The 15,274-nt window shown below is 42.7% G+C and overlaps 1 protein-coding gene and 1 long non-coding RNA gene across 6 annotated transcripts in view; one reads left to right on the top strand and one right to left on the bottom strand.

Moving 5' to 3' along the window:
• Positions 1 to 15,274, top strand: part of EPB41L4B (erythrocyte membrane protein band 4.1 like 4B) — a 138,453-nt gene that overhangs the window by 19,401 nt on the left and 103,778 nt on the right. The window lies entirely within an intron of this gene.
• The window catches only part of LOC309516387, a 28,376-nt gene that overhangs the window by 7,277 nt on the left and 5,825 nt on the right, over positions 1 to 15,274 (bottom strand). The window contains exon 2 of the long non-coding RNA XR_014212864.1: positions 8,334 to 8,508. This is a non-coding gene — a long non-coding RNA (uncharacterized lncRNA). The remainder of the gene's footprint in view (positions 1 to 8,333; positions 8,509 to 15,274) is intronic.

Genomic DNA, 15,274 nt, shown 5'->3' on the forward strand with positions numbered 1-15,274 from the left:
GAATGACTACATGAATTTAAGGCAAGGTGTATTTTTAATAAGCTCATTTCCTTCAAAACCTACTTCGTTGTCACACACAATATTTGCTTTACATTGCTGCTACAAGAAAAAGCTTTAACAAGTGTTAAGAAATTGCATAATAATACTCAGGGCTCCTTTATAACCATGTGAACAAAGTGTTCAATTTGGGCCCTGCTGGCTGAGAGGTTAAACCATGTAATCTTGGCACAAAAACAGTAGTCAAAGACTGGGCTAAACTGATATTACCTTAGTGATATTTGGTTTTAACCAGATGGAATGTTAAGCATTAACACATGAAAGGATTACGTTGATGTTGGAAATGCAGCTGATGACAGTTGCGTACAAAAGAGGCAATTCACTAAATTCTTTGTACTGCTGTGCCTATTTTTGTAAAAGAGAGTCAATCCGGCATAAATGGCAGGTTATAGCCCCCCCCCCACCCCAATGCATGAGCCTGTTCTAATCAGCTGAACTCTTGTAGCCTTTCTGTATTATAAGCTAACAAAACTTTGGGACAAGTAAGTACAGTGGTGCCTCGCAAGACGAAAAGAATTCGTTCCGTGAGTCTTTTCGTCTTGTGATGTTTTTCGTCTTGCGAAGCAAGCCCATAGGGAAATTCGTCTAGCAAAGCAACGCAAAACCGAAAAACCCTTTCGTCTAGTGAGTTTTTCGTCTTGCGAGGCATTCGTCTTCCGGGGCACCACTGTAGAGCGGAACTCTGAAGTGGGAAGACTCCAGGTGATGGAGAGGACTGCATGTGTGGATCCCTGCTCTGCTCAGTGGGAGACTATTGCTGCTGCTGCTGCTGCTGCTGCTGCTGCTGCTACTGCTAAAAATACAGTTTTTATTTATTTTCATGGTACAGAAGATAAATTTCGAGAAAACAATTGTTACAACAGTAAACAACAAATTACCGGTACTTGTCCTGATGAAATTACAGACTTCTGTCATGCCATGTGTTAAAGTTTCATTTGATTACTCTAAGAGATCACGCCACATTTTCCCATGAGTGCTGGGTGGATTCCTGCCACTGCCTGAAGAATTTATTTATTCAATAAACATTTGCCATATAAGAGGAATATGGATTGTGTTTGCCGTCTGCTGCTCTCACCTGGCATGTTAGTTTCTCAGCCAGTGCTATTGACTGTACTCTTGTTAGACAAACACCAGTTTTCCAACATCTGGCTGTCTCCATATGAGCAGCTGACAATAGAAAGGCTAAGAGGTCATCTTTGGAATAATCAGGAGCAGGCAGGATCCTAAGCCCAAGTAGTGCTAGTGCAGGGGACTTTCTCATACCTGTAGGAATACTGGTGTGAAGTTTGCTTTCCTTAGAGCTGATTTTTAGTTATCTGCACTCCCAAATATTTTATTACCTTGTGGCAGGTTTTAAAACCTGTCTGATTTTGAATGGTGAAGGAATGCCTATATACATTAGTTCTGATTTGGATTTGTTGATTTTTAATCCAGCCACTTCACCATATTTGCCTAGTTCTTTCATTAATACAGGCATTGCATCTTTTGGGTTAGAAAACATTATTTTTGCTATATCATCTGCAAAAAGGCTTATTTTATGCACTTTTTAATAAAAAAATTCTACTCCTTTTATCTCCAAATTGTTTCTAATGGAGAGGTCCAGTGGTTCAATTGAGACGGCAAACAAGAGGGGTGACAGAGGGCATCCCTGCCGCACCCCTCTTGCAGTGGAGAAGGCTTCAGAGTCTATACCAGTTACCCTAACCTGAGCGTATGAGTTTTTGTATAGTCTCATGACAGAATTCATAAAATATAGCCCCATATTCATTTTTGGCAACAACCCTTCTAGGAATTGCCAGTTGACTCAATCAGAGAATTTATATGCATCTATTGATATGACTGCTAGTGGTAAATTTTTGCTTTTGCTTGGATCGTTAACATTTCGTAGACGGAAAATTGGGTCACAGATCTGTCTCTGGGGTATGGACCCAGCTTGATCCATAATCAAATAAACGTGTTGAGGCTTGCAGTAAAGATTTTAGCTTCTTGATTTTTCCCTGGCTTAGGTATAATCTAGGGCTGGCATATGTCCTGAATTTCCTGGACATAGCCAGGATTTGGCCCCTGGAATAGACTGAGGCAATGAAGTTGCAAGCTGGAGTCCTGGAAAGCCTTTTGTAAAAGACAAAATTTCCATCAGCAAAGAATATTAAACCCCCTCTTGGAGGCAGGAGAGGAGAGGGGGAAGTTGTGGACTGAGTATGCCTGTGGGAGAGAGCGAGGAGATCTGAAATGCCACTCTGACCCTGGAAACGGGCTGCTAGCAGGACTGACCTCTTTTGGAGTGTTCATTGACAGCGTTTGGAACGTTTGTTGACAGCTAGCTAAACAAGAGAAATACATTGTTTCTACTGTCTCCGGCTGCTTTAAAAAGGAGTAAAGTAACTGAAAATTGAAACTAACTTTGGAATTGTTTGAATTGTGTCTAAAAGAGGATACTATTGACTATTACAAATAGAAACTGTTTCCCCCTAGTGGAAGCCTTTGTAACTGGTTGCTTTACAGGAGCTGGGCTAGGGGAATTTACAGCTGCAGTAAAAAACCGTGAGACTCTGGGACTGACCTTGAATCTTTTAAGTGTTATGGTAAATGGAAGAGGAAAAACAGACCAGTCAACTGCTGACAAAACATTAAGGTCTGGGAAGACTTGGCAATAACCTAGGAGAGGGTCACCATCAGACCCCCCTGCTCCTTCTGTGTTGCCTTTGTACCAGTACATTTAAAACCAAGAGGAATGTAGACAGAAGAGGCTTTAGTGGCTGCACTATATAAGATAAATGATTCACTGGAACAGCTTAACAGGAAAATGGACGCGATAAATGTGAGAATGGATGTTTCAATTACTAACATTAACTTAAATACAGAAAGTATAAATAATATCAATACAGAAACCACCCAGAAATTGATACAGGAACCTACTTTGATACGGCAAACTGCGGAGGAAGTCAGGGAAAAAGCCGTTGCGGCTGAATGTAAAGTAACACAACTGGAGAGAAAGAGAAAGAGAACCCCAGCCCTACAGAGGCAATTTGATGAACATAAGTTGACGCTTGCTATGATTGAATTTAAAGAAAAACAGATGAATTTGAGGATTAGTGTTCACCTTTGGTGGACATGCCCAAGGATCAAGACACTTTGTGAGATGATTCACAATGAAATGAAAAAGGTATTTAAATATACCCTTTTGAAGAAACCAGAGGCCTTTCTCCTGGGCATGGTCGGCCAATTGGTGTTAAAGAAGGATAGAACTTTTTTTACGTATGCAACAATAGCAGCAAGAATACTCATTGTGAAGTATTGGAAGACACAAGATTTACCTACTCGAGAAGAATGGCAGATGAAGTTGATGGACTATATGGAATTGGCGGAAATGACTGGCAGAAATCCGAAACCAGGGAGAAGAGGCGGTGGAAGAAGACTGGAAAAGGTTTAAGACTATTTATAGAAATATTGTAAAAATAATGAATGTTAGAAAAATGTTGGAATGAAGTTATAGGGCTTTAGTAGAAATGTTATAAGGAATTAAGTATAAATAGATTAATAGAGTATTAAAGGGGAAAATAAGGTTAGAATGTGTTAAGATAATTATAGGATAAGAAACAGAGGAAGATGGAAAGGAATTGCTGAAACAATTAATAGAAGTGGAATATAAAAAGGGAGGTGTGAGGAGGTCGTGGAAATAAGTGAATGAAAGATAAGATACTGAAATTGTTCTGTGTTTTAAATGACCTGTATTGTATAGAATTGCTGTATTGTTTTTCTTTTTTTCTTTTTTCTTTTCTTTTCTTTCTGTTTTGTTGTGTTTAAACTGTTGGAAAATTAATAAATATTATTTTATTTTATTTTTAAAAAGGATTTGGCCCCTGGAAGCAGCATCCGGGTGGAAAACGCTGAAACATCCAGGGAGGAAAAAACTCAACAACTTTGGCAAAATAAATAAATAAATAATGCCCCAAAACTTTGCCAAAAATACAAAATATGGCAACCCTATATAACTATTATTTTAGAGTGTTTCCAGGAGGTTGGTACTTGACCACCTGAAAGAATATCATTAAACAGAGAGGTTAATCTTGGGATCAGAATCTCACTGAATCACTTATAGAAGTTTGCAGTGTAACTGGCTTAACTTTATACCCCTTCAGTTTTTTTTTATTACTGTGGCTACCTCATCTATAGGCTGGTTTAATTAGTCCCCGTGGGTGTCATTTAGTTTAGGTAATGCAATTCTTTCCAAATACAGTGGTCCCTTGGTTCTCAAACGGCTTTGTACTCAAAAAACTTGGAACCCAAACACTGCAAACCCGGAAGTGTTCTGGTTTGCGAACCTTTTTTCGGAAGCCGAATTTGAGTGCTCCGTTTTGAGTGTTACGCTTCCAATTTGAGTGCCACACTTCTGTTTTGAGTGTTACGCTGAGGTCCGTCTCTTTTTGCTATTTATTTTGCGTTTTTCTTTTTGTGGCTTTTTTGTTGTTTTTTTGTGACTGTGTGGAACCCAGTTCAGTTACTGATTGATTGTTTGACTGCAGTACATTGTTTATTGCTTTCATTTTATGGATCAGTGGTCTCATTAGATAGTAAAATTCATGTTAAATTGCTGTTTTAGGGGTTGTTTTTAAAAGTCTGGAACGGATTAATCCATTTTGCATTACTTTCTATGGGAATTCACACCTTGGTTTTAGAATGCTTTGGTTTTGGAATGGACTTCTGGAACGGATTAAGTTTCAGAACCAAGGTACCACTGTATTCTGTAACTGTTGGGAAGGAGGTGATAGGATCAGCATATAGGGAGGCATAAAAATCTCTAAACATAATATACTTACTGTTATCATCATATTTAAGGGTACCTGCCTTATCCCTTAGCTGGTTTACTCTCTTAATGTTCATTCTTTTCTGAATACGGTTAGCAAGCATCTTAGACTTTTATCACCATGTTCATAATATTTTTGGTTGAGGAAAAGCAAATTTGTAGAGTTTTTTTATGTTTCCAAGGCTGTGACTTCTGCTCTCCTAGCATTCAAGATCCTTATAGTCTTCTTCCTGCCACCTCTTATGTGCTCTACTTCAAGCTGCCTTATTTCCAGTAGGAGGTGATCTGATTCTTTGGCAGCCTTTCTTTTGATTGCTGTCGCTTCACTAATGCAGGTCCCCTGATGATGCCTTCAGAGCTTCCCAGACTGTTGCAAGAGGCATTCTCTCTGTGGTGTTAATATCTAAGTAGTTATTTATTTCTGAAAAGAGGTGGTCTGTTGCCAGCTTGTTCAGTAGGAGAATTGCAGGAAAACTCCCGCAAGATGATGACTTGGGTTTTTCTTGGAGATGTAAGGTGGCTCCCACTGGAGCATGGTTGGAAACAGTGCGACAGCCAATCTTTGATTCAACAATTCTTTGAAAGTCTGATGTTGAAATCATGACAAAATTGAGATAGGAGTATGATGAGTAACAACTTTAAAAATTCAAAAGTCTTTAGTAGTTGGGTGGAGCTCTCTCCATATGTCTGCCAGCTTGTGTTCACGAAGTATGGCTTCCAATGCTGAGGGTGTTTTATGTGACTTGGTTACAGTGGGACCGGTTCTGTCCAGTTGGGGATCTCATACAAGATTTAATTCCCCTCCTAATAGCACCATGCCTTCCTGGAATCCAGATAGGTCTTGCAGAGTGAGTCGGAGAAATTGTAACTGTCCTTTGTTCGGAGAGCAAAGTGAGGCTATAGTTGGTGTGATGCCTTTCCTTGGGCCTTTGACATAGTGGCCTCTCTTGTCTTTCAAAGTTCCCTTGAGGGTAAAAATCAGACTGTTGGAAATCAGCACCGCTACCCCTCTTGCTTTTGATGTGCCAGGAGATGAGATTTTGACATCAAAGCCTTTGAGACAATGAATTCTATCCATTTGCTTCTTACAGTGCGTTTCCTGTAGGCATATTATTTTAGGTTTTCCCATTTGAGCAGTAGCTTGACTCTTTGTTGTTTCACTGGTGAGTTGAGACCATTGACATTTATGGTGAGTATTTTTCAACAACAACAACAACAACAATAATAATTTATTTATACCCCGCCCATCTGGCTGGGTTTCCCCAGCCACTCTGGGCAGCTTCCAACACAATATTAAAATACAATGATTCATCAAATATTAAAAGCTTCCCTAAACAGGGCTGCCTTCAGATGTCATTTCTAGTTTCCATATCATCCATTGGCCAGATTATTATTATTATTATTATTATTATTATTATTATTATTATTATTATTTAAATTTGTTAGTCATTTTATTTTGCCAAGGGTAACCTAGAGTGACTTACAACTAACCAGACAGATGGATTCCTTCACATAGATACATTAAAATAAAGAGGGGGGGGGACACATTAAAAACATTCTGTTCCCTTTCAAAAGGCCACATATAGTTAAAGTTTTAGCCCAGCACCTAAAGATATGTAGTGAAGGCACCAGGCCAGCCTCCCTGAGGAAATTTTACTGCTGTTGAGATCACTCGGGGTCTGAGGCTTTTCACTGGGGGGAAGTGGTGGTTCTTTTGCGTCTAAGGAACCCCCACCCTTTCCTAGTAAAATACGAAAGGGGATAGGAGATTTCTTTTTCTGATGCCACCGCTGCTTCTCGAGGCTCAAGATCCCCTCTTGAGCTTTCCCAGGGTTGCATAGCCCTTGCGTAGCCCCAAAAAGACCCCCTTCAGTGACTGCTCCATCTCCGAGTAGCTCAGGTGCGCACCCGCTTTGATCCGCGGTAAAACAGGAAGTCGGCAGTCCCACCCCAGCCTGTGCCATGCTGGCGTTTTCCAGCACTACCCTCCTTCTGCTGCTTGGTTCCTCAAACGTCAGAGGCTGCGAGCACCACCATGAACCACAGAACCTGGACACAGAGTTTGCCCTCGCTCTCTACCAATGCTGGGCAGAGCTCCACCACGGAACGAACCTCACTGTTTCCCCAGTGAGCATGTCTCTTTCTTTGGGGCTCAAGGGAGCGCATTGGCCCAGCGGCAGCATGCTCTGGGAACAGCACTCATGCCTTTGAGAAACAGCTTCTCGGTCATGAACTTCACCTTACAGCTTGGACTGTCAAGGCAGTGGATGGTATATGCTAGGTCAATACTGACCACTGTCTCTCTTCAGCCACATGTGAAGGGTTTGGGTCATGGCAGGCTCCGGAGAGCGGGGACAAGGGAAGAAGCGTTGGGGGACCAAGGGGCAGAGAGAGCCAAGCCCAATTCCTCCCAGGGCGGGCCCAGTGGGGAGGCAGTTCCATCCTTACTTCAGACATCGTGATATATCGGTATACGACAATGTTTAGCTGGTGTTATATTGTGATGTTGAAAGCCAGATGCCATCCAGCCCTAGTCATGGGTGGAGTGCAGGGCTTGCTGTTACTGCAGCGTACATTGGGGCTGTGACTCAGTAGAGAAGCACACGGTGTGCATGTAAAAGGTCCCTGGTTCAGTCTCATGAGCCACATGGAGACTTCTTGGCAGAGCTGGTCAGAAGTGGAGAAGGAACAGGACAGGACTGTGGAATTGGATCCTGGGAAGGGGCCCATTGGCTTGGGAGGTACTGATCTTGACACTGGGGAGGGACCAGGTTGGTTGTCAAATGGAGGTCTCATCCCCAGTACAATTGGACATCCCAAGAGCTGAGGAGGAGCCCCCTGGTTTGACTTCAGCCCTGTTTCCCATTGCCTCCGGATTGGCATCTGAGGCCGGAACAGACAGCGAAATAGCTGTGAGACTCTGTCTCCATATCCAAGGATGTGGTGCTAGCTGTGCCAGCACAAGCCGATCCAGCCTACTCTCCAGAAAGCCTGTTTGCATCTTCAGAAGGGGAGCTGCAGGGGCATGTGAAGCGTTGGGACAATGGCCTAGCCATGAATATTAGGACTGATATAACTGCTGACTTGCACGCCTTGTAACCTGATCTTTGTTTAGCCCTTGCATTTGGCAAAAAGGGAGCCAAGAGTACTGTGTCTTCAAGTGGGAGCCAGAACAATGCCCTGCTCGTGATCTTCCAGGGGCCAGTGTTAGACACAGAAACCTGTGTTTCTGACCCAGCTAAGGGATTCTTAAGTTCTGATTACAGTGTACCATGATGCTATAATTTATACTGGTAGTGTTTTTACTATTGTCTCCAAAGGCAGTTTGCAACAAACATGTTTTGCTATGTACGCCTTACAGGTGCAATGAACAGGGGCCTGGGATAAGCTGTGGCTCCTTGCTATGTAGACATGCGGGGGCAAAGCACACATGACATTGCATGCTGTGTGAAGCAGCTGTCCCTTGTACCTCATTCTCAGGCATCAGTCCTCTTCCAAGTTGGCCTAGGAAACAGATGGTAAATACTGCAGGTATTCAGCTGTCCATTCAGAATCCATTTATCCATCCTTCCTGAGACCTATTTTTAACTTTTGTCAATTCTGTTGTTGTTGCTGTGACAAGTTTGTGTAGCAGAGTTGATTGGCTTTAATAAAGATAAAGTAAATTACTAGAAAGCAAACTTAAACTGTTGATATACGCTACAATTTCTTATTCTAAGCATGCACATTTCCTAATAGCATGTACTAATTGGCTGACAGAGTCATCAGAACATGCTGATTTGCCCCTAAATGTAACTTTTATGTTATTCAGAAGAGTTTAGCATACATGTGCATGCCTGCACATGTATTATGTATATGTTAAGGTGCATAACAACCAGCTGTTGAGCACATTCTGCAGGTCTCACAGATAATGTATTTTTCAGTATATAATGCATCTAGTGTTTTAAAAATACAACAAATTCTAGTGTACTAGAAACTCATACAGTGGTGCCTCGCAAGACGAAATTAATTCGTTCCGTGAGTTTTTTCGTCTTGCGGTTTTTTTCGTCTTGCGAAGCACGGTGTCGGAAAAGTTTTGGAAAAGCTTCAAAAATCACCAAAGTCTTCAAAAACCTCAAAAAAGGCTACCACACTGCGTGCTATGAGTTGCTCCTTGAAGTCAAGTCGCAACTGTATTAACGGTTTTAAGAAAAAGGAAACAAACTTGCAAGACGTTTCCGTCTTGCGAAGCAAGCCCATAGGGAAAATCGTCTTGCGAAGCAACTCAAAAAACCAGAAACCCTTGCGTTTTGCGAGTTTTCCGTCTTGCGAGGCATTCGTCTTGCGAGGTACCACTGTAATGATATTTTGACGTACGTCAACATTCCCCAGACCCCGTAGAGACTTTTCCATGAGGGGTTCCTGAAGTGGAGTTGGGGCAGACATGTGGGTCTTTCACATGGAATCAATGCATCTGGCAGGAGGGAGACTTGGTGCATGTGATCCACACAATCGCCCTCTGTGATTGGGTCATTTAAATTTTATCCCAGCGATGTGAGAGCTTGTTCACAGAGAAGAGGCTTCCGTGAATTTGGATGCAGCTGTAAAGAGCCCCGTGCTCATGATTTATGTCCAACTGCATTTGGCTGATATTTGGATGTTGAATAAGGAAACTACCATACAAAGTCTCCAAATGAGGCTACTTGCAATCCACATTCTATTTTAAGTCGACACCAAGTCCCCAGAGATCATGGGATCATAGAGTTGGAAGGGACCCTGAGGATCATCTAGTTCAAGCCCCTGCAATCCAGGAATATTCACCTGTCCCTCATAGGGAATGAACCTGCAACCAGCATAGCACACCATGGGCCGAATCATAGAATTGGAGGGTGCCTTGTTAAGCTGTTCTGTTGACTCCCATGCTCAGTGTGGGAAAACCAAATGCAAAGTATCCCCAACAGAGAAGCAGATACCGTACTTGGTATGGAGACATAAATATTGGAGAACGGAACAAAACTGCAGAGTGTGAGTAATTAAGGAGTAATTCAACTCTCTGAATTAACCTGGAGAGATACAAGGAGGAAGGCATTTTCTTTGTAATATTTCTTTTTAAATTTTCATTTTATAATGTTATATAAAACAGAGAGAACAATTGTAACAGATGAAAATCAAAATATAAAAACAAAGTAAAATAGGCACCAAGGACGAGTGCAGTTGCACATGCAATAAAATAACAAAGTTCAAGTAAAAAATATTAACATTATCATCAGATTATCAAGCCAAGGTAAATATTTGGAATGCTCTCAGTCTGTCAGTTTTGCCAGCCAAACTTTGAACAGGAGCTTTCAAACTGTGTGTGTTTGGATGTTCTCTCTCTTTTCTTACACACACACACACACACACACTGTCTACATGTATATTTTGTGTGTCTATTGACATCAAGCTAAAAGCATTTTTTATTAGAGTGGCCTACCCAGATATGTAGAATGTTGAGGGGTGTGTGTGTGCTTAATAGATTTTACTGATTTTTCAAAATAACATGTAATAACAGTCCTCCCAACCAACATCACCCACTTCACACACCCCACCCTCCAAATACAGGTTCCTCATGGGAAAACATTGTTCCAAAGTGTCAGGTGTGAGTCTGGTGGACCTCATTCTGAGTGACAGTCAGTTGTGTGTGTAATAAAAGAATGCCGCTATAAAGTTATCCTCTTCTCCTTTTCCAGCTAATGCCTTGATGTCCTTAGTTAATTTTTTGAAAGTGCCAGTATCCCTACTTTCTTTTTCCACTGTGATGATAATAATTAAAGGTAAAGGACCCCTGACAGTTAAGTCCAGTCGTGAACGACTCTGGGGTTATGGCGCTCATCTCGCTTTACTGGCCGGGGGGGGGGCGACGTTTGTCCACTCCGCAGGCAATTTTTCTGGGTCATGTGGCCAGCATGACTAAGCCGCTACTGGTGAAACCAGAGCAGAGTACGGAAACGCCATTTACCTTCCCACTGGAGTGGTACCTATTTATCTACTTGCACTTTGAGGTGCTTTTGAACTGCTAGGTTGGCAGGAGCAGGGACCGAGCAACAGGAGCTCACCCGATTGTGGGGATTCGAACCGCTGACCTTCCGTTTGGCAAGCCCAAGGCTCTCAGCGGTTTACACCACAGCGCCACCCGCATCCCACGATGATAATAATAATGATTATTAAATCTGTATACCACCCTTCATTCGTAGATCTTGGAGCAGATCACTGCATAAAAATACAAGATAATAACACAAAATGCATAATAAAAACAAGTACAAAACAAACCTATAACCCCCCTCACCCCACCCCGCTCCCACTAACACATTTGAAAGAGTATAGGATGTTAATCAGCCAAAGGCCTAGTTAAAGAGGAATGTTTTTGCCTGGCTCCTAAAGGTGGATAATGAAGGCGCCAGCTGACTCTCCCTGGGGACTTCCTATTTTGAGCTATGTAGTATTCTAGTGGCAATGTAAAGGAAGGTGATTAGTGCTTTGTTTGTCAAATTAACACTATCACCTTAAAAACTGTTAGCAGAACCAAGGTTGGGGTGCAAGTAATGTTGTGGTTTGTAATCAAGCTTATGTCACTAACAACAGTCTTCCAGAATGCTTGCGGTTTATAACATTCCCACCACATGTGAATAGTTCTGATATCTTTACACCCTCTAATGAAGGCATTTTCTGAAGCACCCCAGTGCCAGTGATAAGTTGCCAATTCATCACCCACCTTCTCAAGGCAATAATACAGATTGCATTGAGGCTGAAGGTCCCCCTTCTTGGGTGCAAGGACACTTTCATGTTAAGCGTCTGGTCCACCAAGACCCCCAGATGTACTGCTAGTAAGCCAGGTGTTCCCCATCCTATATTTGTGCACCTGGTTCTTCTTGCCTAAGTGTAGATCCTTACATTTGTCCCTCTTGAAATTCACTTTGTTAGTTTGCGCCCAGTTCTCTAATCTGTTAAGGTCATTTTGAATTCTGATTCTGTCTGCGGCATCAGCTCCCCCTCCCAGTTTGGTGTCGCCTGCAAATTTGATGAGCATCCCCTCAATTTCTTCATCCAAGTCATTTATAAAGACGTTGAACAACAGGCCCAGGACAGAGCCCTGAGGCAGCCCACTGGTCACTTTTTTCCAGTCAACGATATACGATATCTTTATTGTCATTGTCCCATGCAGAACAATGAAATTGAAAACCTGCTACAAATCCACCTGTTGCCTCATTCAACCCACATTTTACCAGCTTCCTCGCAAGAATATCATGGGGGACTTCATCAAAAGCCTTGCTGAAATCAAGATATACTATGTCCACAGCATTCCCCTGATCCAACAAGTTTGTAATTCCATCAAAAAAAGAAATTATATTGCTGCCATTACTTATTTTTGAGAAACCCATGCTGGGTCTTAGTGATCACAGCATCCTTTTCTAAATACTCACAGACTGACAGTTGAATTATCTGTTCTGAAGTGAAATGCTATTCTTTCTTTGCATATAACATTTATATCTTGGGGGGTGGGGGTTGTATATGATGAAGGCATGTTCCTGGGCTCTCCTCAGCACAAGCATATAAATATAATAATAATAAAAACTGTGAGAATGATCAGGTACATGTTGTTGTTGTTGTTTAGTCGTGTCCGCCTCTTTGTGACCCCCTGGACCAGAGCACGCCAGGCACTCCTGTCTTCCACTGCCTCCCACAGTTTGGTCAAACTCATGTTGGTAGCTTCGAGAACACTGTCCCACCATCTCCTCCTCTGTCGTCCCCTTCTCCTTGCGCCCTCCATCTTTCCCAACATCAGGGTCCTTTCCAGGGAGTCTTCTCTTCTCATGAGGTGGCCAAAGTATTGGAGCCTCAGCTTCAGGATCTGTCCTTCCAGTGAGCACTCAGGGCTGATTTCCTTAAGAATGGAGAGGTTTGATCTTCTTGCAGTCCATGGGACTCTCAAGAGTCTCCTCCAGCACCATAATTCAAAAGCATCAATTCTTCGGCGATCAGCCTTCTTAATGGTCCAGCTCTCACTTCCATACATCACTACTGGGAAAACCATAGCTTTAACTATACGGACCTTCGTTGACAAGGTGATGTCTCTACTTTTTAAGATGCTGTCTAGGTTTGTCATTGCTTTTCTCCCAAGAAGCAGGCGTCTTTTAATTTCGTGGCTGCTGTCACCATCTGGAGTGATCATGGAGCCCAAGAAAGTAAAATCTCTCACTGCCTCCATTTCTTCCCCTTCTATTTGCCAGGAGGTGATGGGACCAGTGGCCATGAGCTTATTTTTTTTGATGTTGAGCTTCAGACCATATTTTGCGCTCTCCTCTTTCACCCTCAATAAAAGGTTCTTTAATTCCTTCTCACTTTTCTGCCATCTATGTTGTGTCATCTGCATATCTGAGGTTGTTGATATTTCTTTCGGCGAACTTAATTCCGGCTTGGGATTCATCCAGCCCAGCCTTTCGCATGATGAATTCTGCATATAAGTTAAATAAGCAGGGAGACAATATACAGCCTTGCCGTACTCCTTTCCCAATTTGGAACCAATCAGTTGTTCCATATCCAGTTCTAACTGTAGCTTCTTGTCCCACATAGAGATTTCTCAGGAGACAGATGAGGTGATCAGGCACTCCCATTTCTTTAAGAACTTGCCATAGTTTGCTGTGGTCAACACAGTCAAAGGCTTTTGTGTAGTCAATGAAGCAGAAGTACCAGGTACATACCAGAGAGTAAGTCCTATTGAACTCAGTGGGACTTACTGCTGAGTAAAAGTGCTTAGGATTGCAGTGTAAAACTGCTGCGGAGGCAGGAAGAAGATTAACAAAATCCACCCTCCTGGCAAACTGGGGAAATATCTCCTCCCTCACGCAGTTTAGGACATCCTACACCTTTCCTCAGCAGTTTCTTTTTCTTTGAGAAAAATAAGAAGCTCATGTAAATGTAAACAGAGCTTTAAAAATAAAGAAAACTGGAACAAAATAACATATTGGGAGAAACTAAATACAACAACATGAGGCAAGTTTTGAGGCAAGAAACAAGGTGGCAGTTGGTCCCTCTTAAGGGATCACACCCTGAAGGGAGGGGCTGATCCAGAGCAGAACCCCCAAGAGACTCTCCCCAGGGTGGGTGGGAGAGAGAGGGAGAGAGAGAGAGAGAACACACAGAAGCAAGCCAGACTCCAAAGTGCTTATCTTTGTGAACTTGCCATTTAAATTGTTTAATCATGTTGCAAAACAGAGGACCGGGTGAGGAGATCTGATCTCTTCATCACTTTTAATGGATCTCAGAGACGTGAAGGAGAGGGAAAAGCAACAGGAGAAAGGATCTTTCTGGGGGCTAGGGCGCTAGGTCCCTTCGGATTCTCTTCCTCCGCTCCCCGCCCCTCCAGAATTTCTTTCTCACAGGGGAGCCTATCTTCCGCTTCACTGCAGAGAGCCTCTCCACATTTTCCAGCTCCCCCTCTCCCTGCATCACATTGTAAATAAGGCACCTTCAGCTTCAGGGGGAAAGGGGACAGTAAGAGCTTGTGGCTGCTGTTCACTTTTTCATATTTCTCTCCATTTGAAGCACAGCCATGCAGGGAGGCTGGGATCCAGGAAGCTTCACCCCGGACAGAAATCCTGGCTGCTCCCCCCCCCCCAGCTGCGGCTCTGATTGAGTTCACGTATAAAACCCACTGTAACACTGTCCTTTATGCAGCCCTCTGTGTCTAGTTTATCCTTCTCTTGTGCCCTCCTTTCTTTTGCCACTGCTCCCAGCTCTGAAGTTAACTTTCAGCCAACAGAATGCCGTGAAGAGAATAGAGTGGCCCCCAGAAAATGCCCCCCCCATTACCAATAAAAGTTTCCTTCCTATGACTGCTGCCAATGCAATGCAGGTGGCCAAAAAGTTAGTTAGTAAATGGACAGAAAAGGCCCAATGTAAGTCCTGTAAACCAATCCTAAATGCAACAATTATATCACCTTTCAGAACGTGTAAAGTGGCTGGATCTGGTTGCACGGCTGACTGCAGAACAGAGGGAGAGCGGAGTCCCTGAGTGCAAGGCAGCCTGGCTCCGGTATTGAGATTCACTCCTCTTGTTTACAGGAAACACAAGCTCTGCAGAGTTCAGCGTCCTAGAAAAAAGCAGCCTTGTACCAGTTATAACTTGTACAACAAGAAGTACCTAGTTAACAGTAACAAGCGTGGAATATTCATTACAAACCTTATTGGTTTGGGGTGTTGAAACACCATGCTGAAAACTGAAGTTATGTGTTCATGCTCCTGTGGAATTAAAAGTATGCACGGGGGCTTCAACGTATTTTGAGTATGCCGAATTGCATTTTGTTCAGTAGGTTGTGTTGTCCTTGGGAGCCACATCTGGAATTATATGTTCATGTTACTCTGCACACTTTAATTAAACTTGAGAAAATCTGT

This window comes from Podarcis vaucheri (genome assembly GCF_965113315.1).
Source record: "Podarcis vaucheri genome assembly, chromosome: 13".
Taxonomy (NCBI): domain Eukaryota; kingdom Metazoa; phylum Chordata; class Lepidosauria; order Squamata; family Lacertidae; genus Podarcis; species Podarcis vaucheri.